Below are 19,573 nucleotides of genomic sequence, written 5' to 3' on the forward strand. Positions count from 1 at the left end.
ATGTGAAGGAACAGTGGAAAGGCAACTCACTGAGGAGGGTTCAAGAGCAGTAACAGGGATTTAATATGCCCGATAGAGATTAATTACATCATTTTACAAATCAATGTTAGTACTCATGCAAAATGTAACCTTTGCTGACATTTGAATAGATTTTGAGGGCACTTACATGCAGCTGCTGTGGGGTTTTTGTACTTTTGTGAAAACTAAGTTACAGGACAAGTGAAGGAGGTGGAGAGTGGCATGGGGGAAAGCCAAGGACAATTCCAAATGATGGAAATTACTGATTGATTGGTGCTCACTGTTTCCAATGCAACCTCCAAATAGTATTTGCCCTGTGCAAAAAAATCAAAAAGCTGGAAGGAAAGGGCATTAGGTCTTCCTGCCTAAGGAAAGATATACTTTCCAAGAGGAAGTGCAATGAAGGTTCACCAGACTGATTCTTGGGATGCAGGGATTGCCCTTTGAGGAAAGATTAAGTAGACAGGACCTTTATCCTCGGGAGTTTAGAAAAATGAGAGGTGATCGCATTGAAACATGCAAAATTCTTACGGGGCTCCACAGGGTAGATGCAGGAAGGTTGTCGATACAGGAAGGTTGTCTCCTGTACTGGGGTGTCTGAAATCAGGGGGTGCAGTCTCAGAATAAGACGCAAACCATTTAGGACTGAGATGAGGAGGGATTTCTTCGCTCAGAGGATGGTGAATCTTTGGAATTCTCTATCCCAGAGTGTTGTGAAGGCTCAGTCATGGGGTTGGATTCTCCGATCCCCAACACCAAAATAGTGTTCAGCGAGAGGGCGGAGAATCCCCGATGAAGCCAAAATCGGACACGGTGCCCCCTGAAAAGTGGGGTACTCTACACTGTATCCACAGCCTCAGGCCATTGCCTGAGGCCCGCCCCGCGATGTTACATCCCCGACCGGCCGAGTTCCCAACGGCGTGGGTTATGTGTGGTCTCACCCATTGTGAACTCAGTGTGGTGGCTGCTGACTCAGTCCAGCGCCACCACAGTCAGGGGATTGTCGGGGGCTCCACGTGCAGGATGGACTTCATTCAGGGCTGGGGACACTATGGAGGGGGGGGGGGGGCTTCCGGGGCGTGCGAGCAGCCGAAGGGGGGGGGGGGCAATCTTTGCGGTCCGGGTCCACGGGCTGCATCCGTCATAAAGCACTGTCTATTCCCCTTACAATTGAGTCCCCTATCACTATAGCCCTGCCATTCTTCTTCCTGCCCAGCTGCGCTGCAGAGCCAGCCACGGTGCCATGAACCTGGCTGCTGCTGCCTTCCCCTGGTGAGCCATCTCCCTCAACAGTATCCAAAGCGGTATATCATGTCCATGATTTTAACTAAGGTCATAACCAATTTAAAATGAAGAGAATATTACAGCGAGGTGTAGAGTGTTCTTCCATTAATATCACCAACAATGATTGTTAGGCTTTCAAATCCAAAGCAACATGCAGGAATTTCTTTCAGATAAGAAAGAAACACAGGAACATGAAATGTATATTAAGCCCCTCGAGCCTGTTGCACTATTCAGTTCGATCATGAATGGTTTGTATCTTAACTCAATCATAACCCATAAAATCTTCACCCAATAAAATGCGCTGCCGTGCGCATGTGCGGCCACAGAACCGGCAATGCTCCGGGCCATATCGGCAGCTAGAGCTGGAAGCTCCCTGCTGCCTGACTGCTAGCACTCCCCGGAGCAGGGAATCGGTGGCCGTTCTGGGCCAGTTTTCCTGGGGTAAAACATCAACGTCTTCACGGCGGCGTGGGGACTTTGTCTCGTAAACAAAGAATGCAGCCCATTGAGTATGTTCAAGACTGAGATTGATAGATTTCTATATATTAAAAACATAAAGGAATACTGGAATAGTGCAGGAAAATGGTGTTGATCTCATTAAATGGTGGAGCAGGTTCAAAGGGATGAATGGTCCACTCCTGCTCTTGTTTCTTATATCCTTCAGTTCATATCTTAAAATAAGGACTAGATCATTCATGGGGAATGTCAGCAAGCACCTTTTCACATAAAAGGCATTTAATATCTGGAACATGCACTCCCCGAAAAAGCTGTTGAGGCTGGATATCAATTGAACAGTTCCGAAATGAGATTGAAAGATTTTTATTGGGTGAAGATTTTATGGGTTATGATTGAGTTAAGATACAAACCATTCATGATCGAACTGAATAGTGCAACAGGCTCGAGGGGCTTAATATACATTTCATGTTCCTGTGTTTCTTTCTTATCTGAAAGAAATTCCTGCATGTTGCTTTGGATTTGAAAGCCTAACAATCATTGTTGGTGATATTAATGGAAGAACACTCTACACCTCGCTGTAATATTCTCTTCATTTTAAATTGGTTATGACCTTAGTTAAAATCATGGACATGATATACCGCTTTGGATACTGTTGAGGGAGATGGCTCACCAGGGGAAGGCAGCAGCAGCCAGGTTCATGGCACCGTGGCTGGCTCTGCAGCGCAGCTGGGCAGGAAGAAGAATGGCAGGGCTATAGTGATAGGGGACTCAATTGTAAGGGGAATAGACAGGCGGTTCTGCGGACGCAATTTAGACTCCAGGATGGTATGTTGCCTCCCTGGTGCAAGGGTCAAGGATGTCTCAGAGCGGCTGCAGGACATTCTGGGGAGGGGGGGGGGGGTGAACAGCCAGCTGTCATGGTGCACATAGGCACCAACGATATAGGTATAAAACGGGATGAGGTCCTACAAGCTGAATTCAGGGAGTTAGGAGTTAAACTAAAAAGTAGGACCTCATAGGTAGTAATCTCAGGATTGCTACCAGTGCCACGAGCTAGTCAGAGTAGGAATGTCATGATAGATAGGACGAATGTATGGCTCGAGAGATGGTGCAAGAGAGAGGGATTCAAATTCCTGGGGCATTGGAACCGGTTCTGGGGGAGGTGGGACCAGTACAAACCGGACGGTCTGCACCTGGGCAGGACTGGAACCAATGTCCGAGGGAGGGTGTTTGCTAGAGATGTTGGGGAGAGTTTAAACTAATGTGGCAGGGGGATGGGAACTGATGCAGGAAGTTGGAAGGTAGTAAAACAGGGACAGAAACAAAAGGCAGTAAGGGGGAAAGTGTAAGGCAGAGAAGCCATAGTCAAAAATCAAAAAGGACGACAGTACAAGGTACAGTGACTGAGGGGATCTCAGTGAATAGGACCAGGAATACTAAAAGGAATAAAATGGGAAGTGAAAACATTAATGGTAAGCGACGCGGCAGGTTGTTACATGAAGATATGGGTTCAATGACAAGGAAAATTAGGAGAAAGTTTAAGAGGAAATACAACTTAGGAGAGGTTACTGATCGAGGTGTTAAGATTCAGAACAGAGGTAAAAAAGCGAACATAAGTGTACTTTACCTGAATGCTCGTAGTATTCGGAATAAGGTAAATGAGTTGATGGCGCAAATCATCGTGAATGACTCTGATTTAGTGGCCATTACTGAAACATGGTTAAAGGATGGTCACGACTGGGAGTTAAATATCCGAGGGTATCAAACTATTCGGAAGGACAGAGTGGATGGTAAGGGAGGTGGGGTAGCTCTGTTATTTAAGGATGACATCCGGGCAACAGTAAGGGATGACATCGGTGCTATGGAGGATAAGGTTGAATCCATTTGGGTGGAAATCAGGAATAGTAAGGCGCAAAAGTCACTGATAGGAGTAGTCTATAGACCACCAAATAGTAACATTATGGTGGGGCAGGCAATAAACAAAGAAATAACTGATGCATTTAGAAATGGTACAGCAGTTATCATGGGGGAATTTAATCTACATGTCGATTGGTTTAACCAGGTCAGTCAAGGCAGCCTTGAGGAGGAGTTTATAGAATGTATCCGCGATAGTTTCCTAGAACAGTAGGTAATGGAACCTACGAGGGAACAAGCAGTCCTAGATCTGGTCCTGTGTAATGAGACAGGATTGATTCAGGATCTCATAGTTAGGGATCCTCTCGGAAGGAGCGATCACAATATGGTGAAATTTAAAATACAGATGGAGGGTGAGAAGGTAAAATCAAGCACTAGTGTTTTGTGCTTAAACAAAGGAGATTACAATGGGATGAGAGAAGAACTAGCTAAGGTAGACTGGGCGCAAAGACTTTGTGGTGAAACAGTTGAGGAACAATGGAGAACCTTCCAAGCGATTTTTCACAGTGCTCAGCAAAGGTTTATACCAACAAAAAGGAAGGACGGTAGAAAGAGAGAAAATCGACCGTGGATGTCTAAGCAAATAAGGGAGAGTATCAAATTGAAGGAAAAAGCATACAAAGTAGCAAAGATTAGTGGGAGACTAGAGGACTGGGAAATCTTTAGGGGGTAACAGAAAGCTACTAAAAAAGCTATAAAGAAGAGTAAGATAGATTATGAGAGTAAACTTGCTCAGAATATAAAAGCAGATAGTAAAAGTTTCTACAAATATATAAAACAAAAAAGAGCGGCTAAGGTAAATATTGGTCCTTTAGAGGATGAGACGAGAGATTTAATAATGGGAGATGAAGAAATGGCTGAGGAACTGAACAGGTTTTTTGGGTCGGTCTTCACAGTGGAAGACATAAATAACATGCCAGTGACTGATGGAAATGAGGCTATGACAGGTGAGGACCTTGAGAGGATTGTTATCACCAAGGAGGTAGTGATGGGCAAGCTAATGGGGCTAAAGGTAGACAGGTCTCCTGGCCCTGATGGAATGCATCGCAGAGTGCTGAACGAGATGGCTAGGGAAATTGCAAATGCACTAGTGATAATTTACCAAAATTCACTAGACTCTGGGGTGGTCCCGGCGGATTGGAAATTAGCAAACGTGACACCACTGTTTAAAAAAGGAGGTAGGCAAAAAGCGGGTAATTATAGGCCAGTGAGCTTAACTTCGGTAGTAGGGAAGATGCTGGAATCTATCATCAAGGAAGAAATAGCGAGGCATCTGGATGGAAATTGTCCCATTGGGCAGACACAGCATGGGTTCATAAAGGGCAGGTCGTGCCTAACTAATTTAGTGGAATTTTTTGAGGACATTACCATTGCGGTAGATAACGGGGAGCCAATGGATGTGGTATATCTGGATTTCCAGAAAGCCTTTGACAAGGTGCCACACAAAAGGTTACTGCATAAGATAAAGATGCATGGCATTAAGGGGAAAGCATGGATAGAGGATTGCTTAATTAATAGAAAGCAAAAAGTGGGGATTAATGGGTGTTTCTCTGGTTGGCAATCAGTAGCTAGTGGTGTCCCTCAGGGATCAGTGTTGGGCCCACAACTGTTCACAATTTACAGAGATGATTTGGAGTTGGGGACCAAGGGCAATGTGTTCAAGTTTGCAGATGACACTAAGGTAAGTGGTAAAGCAAAATGTGCAGAGGATACTGGAAGTCTGCAGAGGGATTTGGATAGGCTAAGTGAATGGGCTAGGGTCTGGCAGATGGAATGCAATATTAACAAATGTGAGGTTATCCATTTTGGTAGGAATAACAGCAAAAGGGATTATTATTTAAATGATAAAATATTAAAACATGCTGCTGTGCAGAGAGACCTGGGTGTGCTAGTGCATGAGTCGCAAAAAGTTGGTTTACAGGTGCAACAGGTGATTAAGAAGGCAAATGGAATGTTGTCCTTCATTGCTAGAGGGATGGAGTTTAAGACTAGGGAGGTTCTGCTGCAATTGTATAAGGTGTTAGTGAGGCCACACCTGGAGTAGTGTGTTCAGTTTTGGTCTCCTTACTTGAGAAAGGACGTACTGGCACTGGAGGGTGTGCAGAGGAGATTCACTAGGTTAATCCCAGAGCTGAAGGGGTTGGATTACGAGGAGAGGTTGATTAGACTGGGGCTGTACTCGTTGGAATTTAGAAGGATGAGGGGGGATCTTATAGAAACATATAAAATTATGAAGGGAATAGATAGGATAGATGCGGGCAGGTTGTTTCCACTGGCGGGTGAAAGCAGAATTAGAGGGCATAACTTCAAAGTAAGGGGAAGTAGATTTAGGACTGAGTTTAGGAGGAACCTCTTCACCCAAAGGGTTGTGAATCTATGGAATTCCTTGCCCAGTGAAGCAGTAGAGGCTCCTTCATTAAATGTTTTTAAGAGAAAGATAGATAGTTTTTTGAAGAATAAAGGGATTAAGGGTTATGGTGTTCGGGCCGGAAAGTGGAGCTGAGTCCACAGAAGATCAGCCATGATCTCATTGAATGGTGGAGCAGGCTCGAGGGGCCAGATCGCCTACACCTGCTTCTAGTTCTTATGCTGAGATTTATGCTTCACTTGAGCCTCTGATCATCTTTCCTCATCAAACTCTGTCAACATAACCTTGTATTCTCTTCATCCTCAAGTACCTATCCAGCTTTCCTGGCATGCATCTATACTATTGACTCAACTACTCCCCTGTGGCGGAGAGTTCCACATCCTCACCATAGGTTCCTTCAGAATTCCCTGTTGGATTTCTCAGTGAACATCTTATATTAATGTCCTCTATTTCTGCTTATCCCCACAAGTGTAAACAGAAAGTGGAAAGGCGCTCTCTATGTCAATTCTATCAAAAATCATTCATGATTTAAAGGTCATCTTCCAATTCTTAAGAGAAGAGGCACAGGCGGTTTATCATTTCCTGTTAGGTGTGACCTTGCAGTTCTGGTATCATGGGTTTGATTCAACTGGAAGAAAACAAAGTCCGGTTTAGGGAACATTGAGCAGGGTGTTTCTTGGCACCTGCAGAGTAGAGAATCCCGCTGCCAGCAAATGGTGCGCAGTCGAGGGAGGGGTACCAGAGAATCCCGCCCCAAATGTTATTGCAGAAAATAAAAGTTCATCGCATAGAGGGCAACATATGGGCATTGATTGAAGATTGTCTGGCTAAAAGGAAAGAGACAGTAGGCACAAATGAGTCTTTTTCAGATTTGACACTAATGACTTAGCTGATGACACTAAGATATGTAGGAAAGTACATTATGAAGATAAGGAGGCCACAAAGAGATACAGGTAGGTGGAAGTGAGGGGTGAATGGAGTATAATGTGGGAAAATGTGAATTGTCCATTTTGGCAGGATGAATAAAAGAGAAACACATTATCTAAATGGTGAGAGATTGCAAAGCCTTGAGATGCAGAGGGATCTGGGTGCCTTAGTGAATTAATCCCCAAGGCTAGTACAAATGTACAGCAAGTAATTAGGAAGCTTAATAGAATGTTATTCTTTAGTGTGAGGGGAATTGAATACAAAAGTCGGGAGGTTATGCTTCAGAGGGCGGCATGTTGACACAGTGGTTAGTGTCATAATATACACCAGTATATCATGGTGCAGACACACACTGATGGGCACACAGTGGGACCAATCACCATACACAACACCGCAGCCAATCACTAGTGAGAGCACACGCACTATAAAGACAGGGGGCATCAGAGTTCCCGTTCATTCAAGTAGCAGCTAGCTAGGAGCACAGAGTTCAGCCTGCAACACAGACATTCACCATGTGACATTCACTGGTTAGGACAAGGCAAAGGTCTTTAGTTGAAGCTAGTATCGCATTTACCCACAGTTCAAGTATGTTTAAATAGTTAACCTTTTAATAAAATAGTGTTGAACTACTTCAAGTGTTGGTGACCTGTATGTGATCTAGAACACCCAACACATCATGTTACCAGGAGTGGTTGCATACTAGCACTTCTTAAACCTACCTGCAAGTGACCTGCCTTCCGCCAGCATTCCGTCATCCTGCAACATGGACAACATCAGCCCGCCGCTCCGCATCGCCGGCAACCTCGGGGCCAACTGGAAGATTTTCAAACAGCGCTTTCAGCTCTTCCTCGAAGCCACGGACAGGGAGGGCACCTCGGACACCAGAAAGATTGCTCTTCTCCTCTCCATGGCCGGGGACCATGCCATCCACATTTTCAACTCTCTCACCTTTGCAGATGACGAAGACAAGACAAAGTTCAAGACGGTTCTCCTCAAATTTGACACTCATTGCAGCGGAGAGGTGAATGAAAGTTTCAAACGCTATGTGTTCCAGCAGCGTTTGCAGGGTAAGGACGAACCTTTTCAATCCTTTCTAACGCACCTCTGCACCCTTGCGCAATCTTGCAGCTACGGGCCCACCTCCGACACCATGATACGCGACCAGATCGTTTTCGGTGTTCAGTCGGATCCCCTATGTCAGCAGCTCCTCAAAGTAAAGCAACTCACCCTAGCGACCGCCATCGAGACCTGTGTCCTACATGAAAATTGCCACCAGTCGGTACTCCCATATACAAGCGGCTGAAAATGCGCGGCAAAGTCCCCGCGAGGCAGAACGAGTCCAAGAGATTGAGCACCTCCAGGGCCTCAGCCTGGATGAGGGCGGCCATTTTGCGCACTTTTCGCGGACTCCAGCGCTTGTACGCACCAAACGAGGGGACGGCGACGTGGAGGAGCGTAATGTGCAGGCGCGCACCACGCATGACCGCACCGCTCATGCGCGGTGGTGCAGCGAACGTGCTGATGTCACGATGTGCGGCAACTGTGGCTCCGCCCATTTAAAGCGGCAATGCCCCGCAAAATCTCGACAATGCCTATGATGTGGAAGACTTGGCCACTATGCTGCCTGCTGTTGAGCAGCTCAGCCTTCCAATTCATATCGCTTCAGCCAGCCTTTCAGGAATGTTCGGGCAATTCAACCCACGGTCACCTAGTCCGATTCCAACCTCCCACACAGCAGTGGCACCAAGGACCCAAAGGCGCCTTTTCGAGTCGGTGTCGTAACGCAAAACAGGCTGTCCCCGAAGCAAAGACACCAGCCGCTGTCGGTATACAGCATCGATCCAGACGATGAGTGGTGTGCCACCCTGACGGTCAACCAGAATTCGCCGCCCACCTCGGAGACTTAATTTGTGAACTTTGTGCACTAATGGACTCTCTGGTCTGTTCTGTTCTTCCGTTTAATCGTTCAAGTGGTTTGTATATAGTGTTCATCTCGTTATTTGTGTGACACACTGTTTTTTCTGCACCAGGCACCTTCCCATGTAAATAGCTTAGTTTTATGTATATAGTCCTGTAAATATTTCGCACACATGTAGTCAGGAACATTCACCACACACTATTTATTGTCACACAGGTACATTTTTTTTATATAAAAGGGGAGAATGTCATAATATACACCAGAAAATCATGGCGCAGACACACACTGATGGACACACCGTGGGACCAATCAACATACATAACCCCGCAGCCAATCACCAGTGAGAGCACACGCACTATAAAGGCATCAGAGTTCCCGCTCGTTCAAGTAGAAGCTAGCTAGGAGCACAGAGCTCACAGCCTGCAACACAGACATTCACCATGTGCTGAGTGCATCAACTGGTTAGAACAAGGCAAAGGTCTTTAGTTAAAGCTAGTATCATATTTACCCACAGTTCAAGTATGTTTAAATAGTTAACCTTTTAATAAAATACTGTTGCACTACTTCAAGTGTTGGTGACCTGTATGTGATCCAGAACACCCAACACCTCACAAGGCCTGGGACCCCGGTTCAATTCCGTGCTTAGGTGGCTGTGTGGAGTTTGCACGTTCTCCCCCGTATTTGCGTAGGTTTCTTCCGGGTGCTCCAGTTTCCTCACACTGTCCAAAGATGTGCAGATTAGGTGGATTGGCCATGCTAAATTGTCTCTTAGTGATGCTATGGGGTTACAGGGATAGGGAAGACGAGTTGGCCAAGGTTGAGTGTTCTTTCACAGGGTTGGTGCAGTCCCAATAGGCCGAATAGCCTCCTTCAGCACTGTAGGGATTCTATGATTCTTCAAAATTATATGGAGCACCAAGGAGACCACATTTGGAATGGTGTGTACAGTATTTGGCCACCTTATTTACAAAGGAATTCAATGCGTTGGAAGCAATTCAGAGAAGGTTTACCAGACCTATGCCTGGAATGGGATAATCTTTTGATGAAAGGTTAGACTGGCTTGGTATTTATCCGCTGGAATTTAGAAGAGTAAGAGGCGACTTGATTGAAACATATACGATCTTGACAGAGTAGATGTGGAGAGGATGTTTCCTCTAGTGGGAAAATTTGGAACTTGGGGTCACCGTTTAAAAATAAGAGGTTCATCCATTTAAAATGAAGATGAGGTGATTTTGTTTCTCTCAGAGGGTGGTAAGCCTTTGAAACTCTTTACCTGAAAAGGATGTGGATATCACAAATATGTGGCTAGGGGCAGCACAAGTGAATGGCACTGTGGCTTCACAGCGGTAGGGTCCCAGGTTCAATTCCCCGCTGGGTCACTGTCTGTGCGGAGTCTGCACGTTCTCCCAGTGTCTGCGCGGGTTTCCTTCGGGTGCTCCGGTTTCCTCCCACAGTCCAAAGACGTGCAGGTTAGATGGATTGGCCATGATAAATTGCCCTCAGTGACCAAAAAAATAAAAGATTAGGAGAGGTTATTGGGTTACGGGGAAAAGGTGGAAGTGAGGGCTTAAGTGGGTCAGTGCAGATTCGATGGGCTGAATGGCCTCCTTCTGCACTGTATGTTCTATGTTCTATCACTGGTAAGGCTGGAATTTGTTGCATATTCCCAACTGCCCTTGAACCGAATGGTTTCCGAGGAGAGTTAATTTAAGGGCATTTAAGAATAAACCACATTGGTGTGGTGAAGTCCCATGTAGGCTAGGCCAGAAAAGGATGGCAGATTTCCTTCTCTGAAGGGATGGATTTTTACGGCAATGGATGTTATTTTCATGGTCAGCAATACTGAGACTGGCTTTAAAATTCAGATGTATTGATTGAATTCCAAACTCCATCAGCTGCTATGGAAATTGAACCTTTGACCCCAGAGCATTTGCCTGGGCTTTTAGATTACTAGCATAGTGGCATCACCGCTTCTCTCCTTCAGATGCATTACATAACTCTTGGACTTGAAGTAGATGGCACTTAGAGGAAAATTAGGTGATGAATAGAAGTCCTAATGTGCTTTCATTTGATGTTCTGTCCATTCATGTACAGAGCAAAAATGGTAGGAATGTTGTTACAGCTGGGTGACTCTCCCTGCCCAATTTCCCTTGTACTCCACTGAGCCACTCATTTGCACCTCTGAGTATGAAGAAGGACATATCCCGGGCGGAATTCTGTGACCCCGGGATAGGTCGGAGAATTCCCGCGCGGGGCACGATTCACATGACTCCGCTCCGCCGATTCTCCGGTGACAGGAGAATCGACGCCATAGGCGCCGGTCGGGGGCCGCTCTATGCTGCCCCCCCCGATGATTCTCCATGCAGGATGGACCAAGTGGCCGCTGAGATAGGCCGAGTGCTGCCGGCGCCATTCACATATGGTCCTACCCGGCGGTAATTCGGCGTTCATCCTACAGGGGCGACCTAGCGGGGGGGAGGGGGGGGTCTGACCCCGGGGGGGGGGGGGGGGTGGGTCCTCCACCGTGGCCTGGCCCACGATTGGGGTCTAATAATCAGCAGGCCGGCTTCTCCTGGTGGGGGCCTCTTTTAGTCCGTGCCGGGCCCCTGTAGCTCTACGCCATGTTGCGTCAGGGCCGGTGCGGAGAAGGCAACTAGCGCGCATGCGCAAATACGCACATGCGCAGACCCCCGGCACCCGATTGACTCTGGTATCGGCAGCTGGAGCAGCGTGAGGCTCTCCAGTGCCGTGCTGGCCCCCTGTCGGGCGCAGGATCACTGCTCCTAGAGGCCTGTTGACGCCGTCGTAAAACGCGACGCCGTTTATGACGGCGTCAACACTTAGCCTCAGGATCAGAGTATCCCGCCCATCATTTCCATCCCACAGTGCTAATAAAGGAAAGTAAAACTGAATCCTCTTGATACGCACAGACTGACTTGTTTTTATACCGCAAGCTTGGATTGTGAAAGGAGCATTTTGCAAAAGGACTTCTTTTGTTTTCAATTCTCCCTGGGTGATCTCAGTGGTGAACAGGCAAAATATTAGAGAAAAATGGGGATCACAACATTGTTGTGACATTTCTTTCTAAACGGTAAACAAGTAGAATGCTACCCTAAATAGAGGTCTTACACCTCATTAATCTACAACTGTCACTTCCACTGTGCCTTAGAAAATTGTTGATTTGGTGAATACTGGTTACAACTCCCTAGAGCATGCCGACATATCCTGCCCCTTCTCTTCAATGCAGCTTTTATTGTCCCAGTTTGAAAATCGCGACAATCCCTTAATCCCTGCGGATTACTAGCTTTACATATTTTACTTCCCACCTATGCACGCAGGTCATTCCTTCTGCTATTCACAAGAATTCTTGCAGCCAAGCATGCATTTAGTGCAGCTCTCTTAAAGAGGTGATTTGGCATGATTCGGTGTACTTAAATATGGTTTGTGCCGAATTGTCACTGTTTGGAGTGGTGACTTTCCCTCACATAGGATCAGGAGGAGGCTACTCAGGCTCTCGGACCTCATAGAATCATAGAATTTACAGTGCAGAAGGAAGCCATTCAGCCCATCAAGTCTGCATCAGCCCTTGGAAAGAACACCCCACCCAAGCCCACACCTCAACTCTATCCCAGTAACCCCACCTAATTTCTTTTATGAGCTAAGGGCAATTGACCATGGCCAATCCACCTAACCTGTACATCTTTGGACTGTGGGAGGAAACCGGAGCACCCGTAGGAATCCCCGCAGACATGGGGAGAATGTGCAGACTCTGCACAGACAGTGACCCAAGCCGGGTATCGAACCTGGGACCCTGGAGCCTGTGAAGCAACTGTGCTAACCACTGTGCGACCGTGCTGCCCTCCACCATAACAACAGATCATGGCTAATCTGTACCTTAACTCCATCCAACTTTTATCTCCATATCCCAGGTTCCTTCTCATAGCAACTACCTATCAATCTCAATCTTGAAAGATTCAATCATCCAAAAATCCACAATGGACGGGATTCTCCGACCCCGTGCCGGGTTGGAGAATCGCCGGGGGGGGGGGGCAACGCTTCACGCGACATTGCCCCGATGCCGGTTCCTCAATTCTCCGGGCTCTACGCCCAAGGCGATTCTCCATGCGGGATGGGCCGAGTTATCGCCGCGTTCGGCCGCGTTCACATGTGGTCCTATCCGATGGGACCTCGGTGTTCATGTTGTGGGGGGGCGGCCTGGTTGTGGGGGTGGGGGGGGGGGGGGGCTCCACGGTGGCCTGGCCCGCGATCGGGGCCTACCAATTGGTGGGCGGGCTTATCCTGGTGGGGGCCTATGTTCCTCCACGCCGGACCCCTGTAGCTCTCCGCCATGTTGCGTCAGGGCTGGCACGAAGAAGGCAACTAACTCGCATGCGCGAATTCAGGCCACCCGCAGCGAGCATGCGGGAACCCGCGGTGCCCATTCTGATGCCCGGATTGGCAGCTGGAGCTGCGTGAAGCACTTCAGTGTCATGCTGACCCCCTGTGCGGTGCAGGATCGCTGCTCCTAGGGGCGTTTACGACGGCGTCAACACTTAGCCTCAGGATCAGAGAATCCCGCCCAACATTTTGAGGGGGGTGATTTCCAGATTCCTACTTTAGGTGAAGAATTTGTTCCCTCCTTAATAAACAAGATCCAATTTTAGTATGAGATCGCCACATTCTTGATCCACCTTCACATAGAGGAAATTATTTCTCTGTATTGATCCTATTGAATAATTTTGAAATGTTAAACACCACAATGTGATTACTCTTAACATTTTCAGCGGAAAAAAAACAATAATGTGCATGCTGCTTCTGAAGGTGTAAGATGTTTCGCATACGCAGGTGCAAAAAATGATTTAATTGACAAATGGAATGTTGCTGGTTGTAACAAGGCGACGAATAAAAACTGGTGGAAATCATGCTGCAGTTATTAAAAGCTCGAGTTCAACCCCACCTGTGGTGCTGAATTTAGTTGTGGACACCGAAAGCCAGGAAGGATGTACTGTGTTACAATCTTAACTGTGAACCCCGGAACTGTGGTTCACAGTACCACAGCAGAACATCATAAATCTTGACACCCCCTTTTGTTTTTTGGTTTCCTTGGCTTGCCCCAGTACCCCTCCCCCCACACAGCCATATGTTCCTTATTTTTCAGTTTTATTCCCACAGAGTAATGATCTTTGTTCCCCCAGTAACATATTCTGCTATCTTGTCTTTATGTCACTACCAGCAGTTCTTTGGTCCCAAATGGCAGTATTCACACACACTTTGTCTTCTGCCCGTGACATCTTTGTCAATCTCTCCTTACCTCAGACCTATCACTGACAGCCATTCCATTCTGCCCCAGCCCACTTTCCAATTATATAATTCATTGCTCTTCTATCCATCTTTGGTTCTGTTGAAGGGTCAAATGGACTTGAAACGTTAACTCTGTTTCTCTCTCCACAGAAGGTGCCAGACCAGCTGAGTTTATGCAGCATTTTCTGTTTATATGCTTGCATCCCAACATGCTCAACACTCTTCTGGGACTTTGGAGAGTCACAGTCTCCACTTTAAACATACAACCTGCAGCAGACCACAGAACAGGTCACATAGCAACCCACCCCCCCCCCCCCCCCCCCCCCCCGCCCCAAGCCCTTCATGTTACTACAGTCCAAAAACATACAATCTTATCAACATCTGACCGCCAGAAATGAAGCTACAAATCTTGACTGCTAAACAGCAATGGATGCACAAGATTGCAATAGCAACTTAAATTTCTGTTGCTACTGATGATATCAAATCTACTCTGGTGTTTAAAATGTTAAAATGATTTGAAAGGATGAATATGAAATAAAACTAGTTGTGCTTCTGGGGAATCAAAAACAAAGGGGCATTATTCAAAAATTGGAGTTAGGTTATTTCGGAGCCAAATCACAATTTTCATACAAAGGATAGCAGCACTCTGGAACTCTCACCCAAAACACTGTGGATCTGGGACTTGAATCTTGACCCTGCCATACAAACAGACCAATTGGACAACTTCATGAATCACAGGGGCGGCATGGTGGCGCAGTGATTGGCATTGCTGCCTCACGCCGCCGAGGACCCAGGTTCGATTCCAGGTCACGGTCCGTGTTGATTTTGCACATTCTCCCCATGTCTGCAGGCGTATCACCTCCACAACACAAAAAGATGCGGGGGGGGAAGGTGGATTGGCCACGCTAAATTGCCCCTTAATTGGAATTAAATAATTAGGTACTCTCAATTTATTTTTTAAAAACTTCACATATCACAGGAGATAGAGGATTGATTCCAGGGAAAGGCGTTGTGAATTCAACACAATAGCATCACTAAATTCAAACTATGTAGATATGTTTATCAGTGAACCATTGACACATCTCATTAGTTATAGCTTCCTGTGAATCTTACAATTTTCATTCTGATGTACAAGCATGAAACTCTTGTCTGTCCCTTACAATGCATATTACCAAGACTGTTTCAACTGCATGGCCTACCAGTTCGGCGGAAAAGAATTAAAATCATATCCATGTGAGTAATGGATAAAAAAATTGCTGCTTGGGGAAATATATTTTGTAATTCAATCTCTCCAATATTCTGATCTTCATGAATGGCCTAAACAGGTTTCCTGTGGCCTCTAATGTCTTTCAAATGCAATGGGAGAATGAGAGATGTGTGGGCTATCACGATGATTGTGTGTCCTGCTGTACTAATACACTGTAAATATCGGTCTATATCCTTAAACCTTCACACAACTTGCACTTATATCAGGCTCTTTAACGTGGTAAACTGCCCAATGGTTCTGCACAGAAGTGTAAGGAAAATGGATGCCAAGGTAAAGAAGGAGTGAGCAATGAGAGGGGGAAACCATCATCTCAGTCAAAGAGATTTGTTTTTCAGGAAGGTCGTAAAGCAAGAGATATTAATTTGAAGAGGAGTGGGTTAGGAAAGGGCTTTTAAAACAGACCAAGGCAGGCCAGCAGCACGGTTCAATTCCCGCACCAGCCTCCCCGAACAGGCGCCGGAATGTGGCGACTAGGGGGTTTTCACAGTAACTTCATTGAAGCCTACTCGTGACAATAAGCGATTTTCATTTCATTCATTTCATAGTTGTAGAGTGTGTGACCTAAACAGTTGAAGGTCAGGTCACCAAAAATGAGGCCTAGAAATCAGGTGCAAGAGACTGAAGAAAGAGGGGAGTTTCAAGAATTTAGGGCTGGAAGAGTTTCGGGAGGCAGGGAAGGGCAAGCTCATAACTAAGCATTTTAGGTCAGTGAGGACAGAAGTAATGGGCAATTGAAACCTGCTGCTTGTCAGAGTTTGAACAGAGATGTTTTGCAGGTCAACTTATGTTTAAGGAGGTTATAGGATGGGAGACCCACAGGGAAAGCATTCGAGTAATCAACAAAAAAAAAACCACATATGAGATAGGAGTAGCACAGAGAACCTCTGACCAAGCCCATTGAGGGTAGATTGAAGGACGGCTTAGAGCTGAATAGGCCAGAAACAGATTTCTCTTGCTATCTTATTCATTTTGTTGCTTACCTGTCAGATATGTACCAAGCTGTGGCTCAGTATATAACTACCTGTTCTTCGAGTTTGCAAGTTGTTGATTCAGCTCTCACAGCAGAGAGTCACACACAACATCCAGACTGACACACCCAGTACTAACAGAGTGCTCCAGTGTCAGGAACACCACCTTTCAGCTGAGATGTTGAACTAAAGCCCTGTCTTCTGACACAGGTGAATGTTAAAGATCCTGTGGTACAATTGAAGGAAGATCAGCAAGGTAGTCCTCAGTGACAAGAATAATATTTACCTCTCAGCCAACACAACTAGAAACAGATTTTCCGGTCCTTAATGCCATTACTGTTTGTGAAAGATCGCTGTGTGTAAATTGGTTGCTGTATACTATGACGACACGAGTGACTCATTCGAAAAGTACTTCATTGGTTGAGAAGTGCTTTGGGACGTTGTGAGATTATGAAAGATGTGATAGAAATACAAGTGTTTATTTTTATTTGCTGAAGACAGATGCTCATGCGAAAATATGATTTATGAAGAATTAGTCATCCTTTATTCCTACTCCTTCAGGTACTGTGCCCTAAAATGTGTGTTGGCGGCCATGGTATTTCTTTGAATTGGTCCATGGTTATGCTTGGTAAAGTACGACATTGGTTTGCCATTGCCTTCTGCAGTATGGCTGAGCAGGAAACTCTCTCACTCTTACCCCCTGCCATCAGGTGTATTGGAAGGATTTGCAGGTTGATAATCAACCTGTTTGGTCATGGTAGCACAGTGGGTAGCACTGTTGCTTCACAGTGCCAGGGACCTGGGTTTGATTCTCGCTTGGGTCAATGTCTGTGGGGAGTCTGCACGTTCTCCCCGTGCCTGCGTGGGTTTCCTCCAGGTGCTCCGGTTTTCTCTCACACATCCCGAAAGACGTGCTTTGTGAATTGGACATTCTGAATTTTTCCTCTGTGTACCCGAACAGGCGCTGGAAGGTAGTGACTAGGCCTTTTCACAGTAACCTCACTGCAATGTTAATGTAAACCTACTTGTGACAATAATAAAGATTATTTATTTATTTATGTATGTTTATGATGGCACCTTCCTCGGCCATCAAGACTTGGAGTGGCCCTTGAACCTGGAACCTCTGACCCTGCCACTCCACTGCGCCACAAGATCCCCTCACCCTCTATTACCACACACCCAAATGCCTAATTCACACTTCAGCTGGGATAGTGAGTGCGACCAGGCTACTTAATTGTGGGCTGGGTGTTGGGCAACACCATAGCTGAACCTTGACTCTGTTCCCACCAGGCAAAAACCACTGAATGTTGACCTGACCAGGGACAAGAATCCACCAGACTTATTTATATTACTTTTGAGTCCAGTCAATAACGGCAATTGTACTGTCCCCAATGCTTCCTATCGTAAGCAGCAGAAAAATAGTCACGTATTTTAAAATTATTTCATCATTATTTGAAAGTTTTTTTTAGATAAAGAACATTTTTTTAAAACAATGAATGCATCTGAAGCTTTCAACTCTACACAAGGGCTAGTTAACAGAGTACTGAGCATAGTACTCATACCATATTATAAATAGGATGTAGAGACCATGGAGAAAGTGCAAAGGAGATTTAGAAGAATGATCCAGAATTGAAATGAAATGAAAATCGTTTGTCACACGTAGCTTCAAATGAAGAAAAGCTCCTAGTCGTCACATTCCGCCGCCTGTTCGGGGAGGCTGGTACGAGAATTGAACCATGCTGCTGGCCTGCCTTGGTCTGCTTTAAAAGCCATCTCTTTAGCCCTGTGCTAAACCAGCCCCTGAAAGATTATGGGGGGGATTTTCTCTCAGCCCGGGGCCAGGCCGGAGAATCCCTGCGACCAGTGCGGATCGTGCCACGCCGCCTGGCGCCGGCACGCGATTCTCCACAGAGCGAAGAATCGGCGGCATTGGCGCCGGAATGGTTGGCATGATGCCGGTCGGGGGCCGCTCAATGCGGCCGGCCCGCCGATTCTCGTCGTAAAAAAGCCGTGTTCCGCCGGCGCCATCCACACCTGCTCTCAGCTGGCTGGAACACGCCGTGGACGGGTCGGGGGGTGGCCTCCGATGTGGCCTGGTCCGCTATCGGGGCTAACCGGTCGGTGGGCCGCCTTTCTTCCGCGCCGGCCACTGTAGCCCTCCGCCTTGTTGCACCGGGGCCGGCGCATTGAAGGAAGCCACTGCGCATGCACGGATCCCGTGGCGCCCAGTTAATGTCGGGCTCAGCAGCTAGAGCGGCATGAACCGCTCCAGTGCCACGCTGGCCCCCTGTAGGGGCCAGAATTGCTGATAATGTGGCCATGTTGATGTCGTCGGGAAACGCGACGGCGTTTCCAACGGCGTCAACATGTAGCCTCAGGATCACAGAATCCCGCCCCATAATCCATAAAGACTGAACCGGCTGGGGTTCTTTTCTCTTCAAAAGAGTATGAGGGATGACATACGAGAGGTCTTAAAAATTATTGAGAGGGTTTGCTTGGGTAGAGGTATAAGGAAGTTGCTGCTATCAATATAAAATAGCATGAAGAAGTCCAATACTGATTTCTGAAGGAATTTTGTTACCTTGAGAATGGTGAGAATGTGGGGCGTCATTCTCCGACCCCCCAGAGGGTCGGAGAATTGCCATTGGCCGCCGTGAATCCCGCCCCCGCCGGCTGCCGAAGTCTCCGAAGGGAGAAAAGTCGGCGGGGCGTTAATGTCGCCGCTGCCGTGGAGAATGTCACGGGTCTGCGCAAGGCAGCCGATTTTCGGCCTGCCGATATTCTCCCTTCCGGATGGGCCGAAGTCCCGTCGACGTGATGACCGTTCACGTCGACGTAAATTAAACCTCCTTTTCATCGGCGTGACCCGGTGCTCCAGGCTCACGCCGACCAGCGAGGAGGTGAGTGACGGCCTGGGGGGTTGGCTCTGGACAGGCAATGGCGTGGCCGCAGTCTGAATGCGTGAGGAGAGGTGTGTCTCGGGTTGTGTGTGTGTGTGTGCGGCGGGGGGGGGGTGGTTAGAGTAGGCTGGGCTCCGGGGGAGTGCCGGGAGGGGGTCCGTGCCGGGGAGGTGGATGGGGGGTCCGTGCCGGGGTGGAGGTTGGGGGGGGGTCCATGCCGGGGTGGAGGTTGGGGGGGGTCCGTGCCGGGTT

General features: G+C 47.2%; 1 protein-coding gene across 1 annotated transcript in view; it reads right to left on the bottom strand.

Moving 5' to 3' along the window:
• The window catches only part of LOC140411416 (uncharacterized), a 632,495-nt gene that overhangs the window by 240,687 nt on the left and 372,235 nt on the right, over positions 1 to 19,573 (bottom strand). The window lies entirely within an intron of this gene.

This window comes from Scyliorhinus torazame, chromosome 4 (assembly GCF_047496885.1).
Source record: "Scyliorhinus torazame isolate Kashiwa2021f chromosome 4, sScyTor2.1, whole genome shotgun sequence".
Taxonomy (NCBI): Eukaryota; Metazoa; Chordata; class Chondrichthyes; order Carcharhiniformes; family Scyliorhinidae; genus Scyliorhinus; species Scyliorhinus torazame.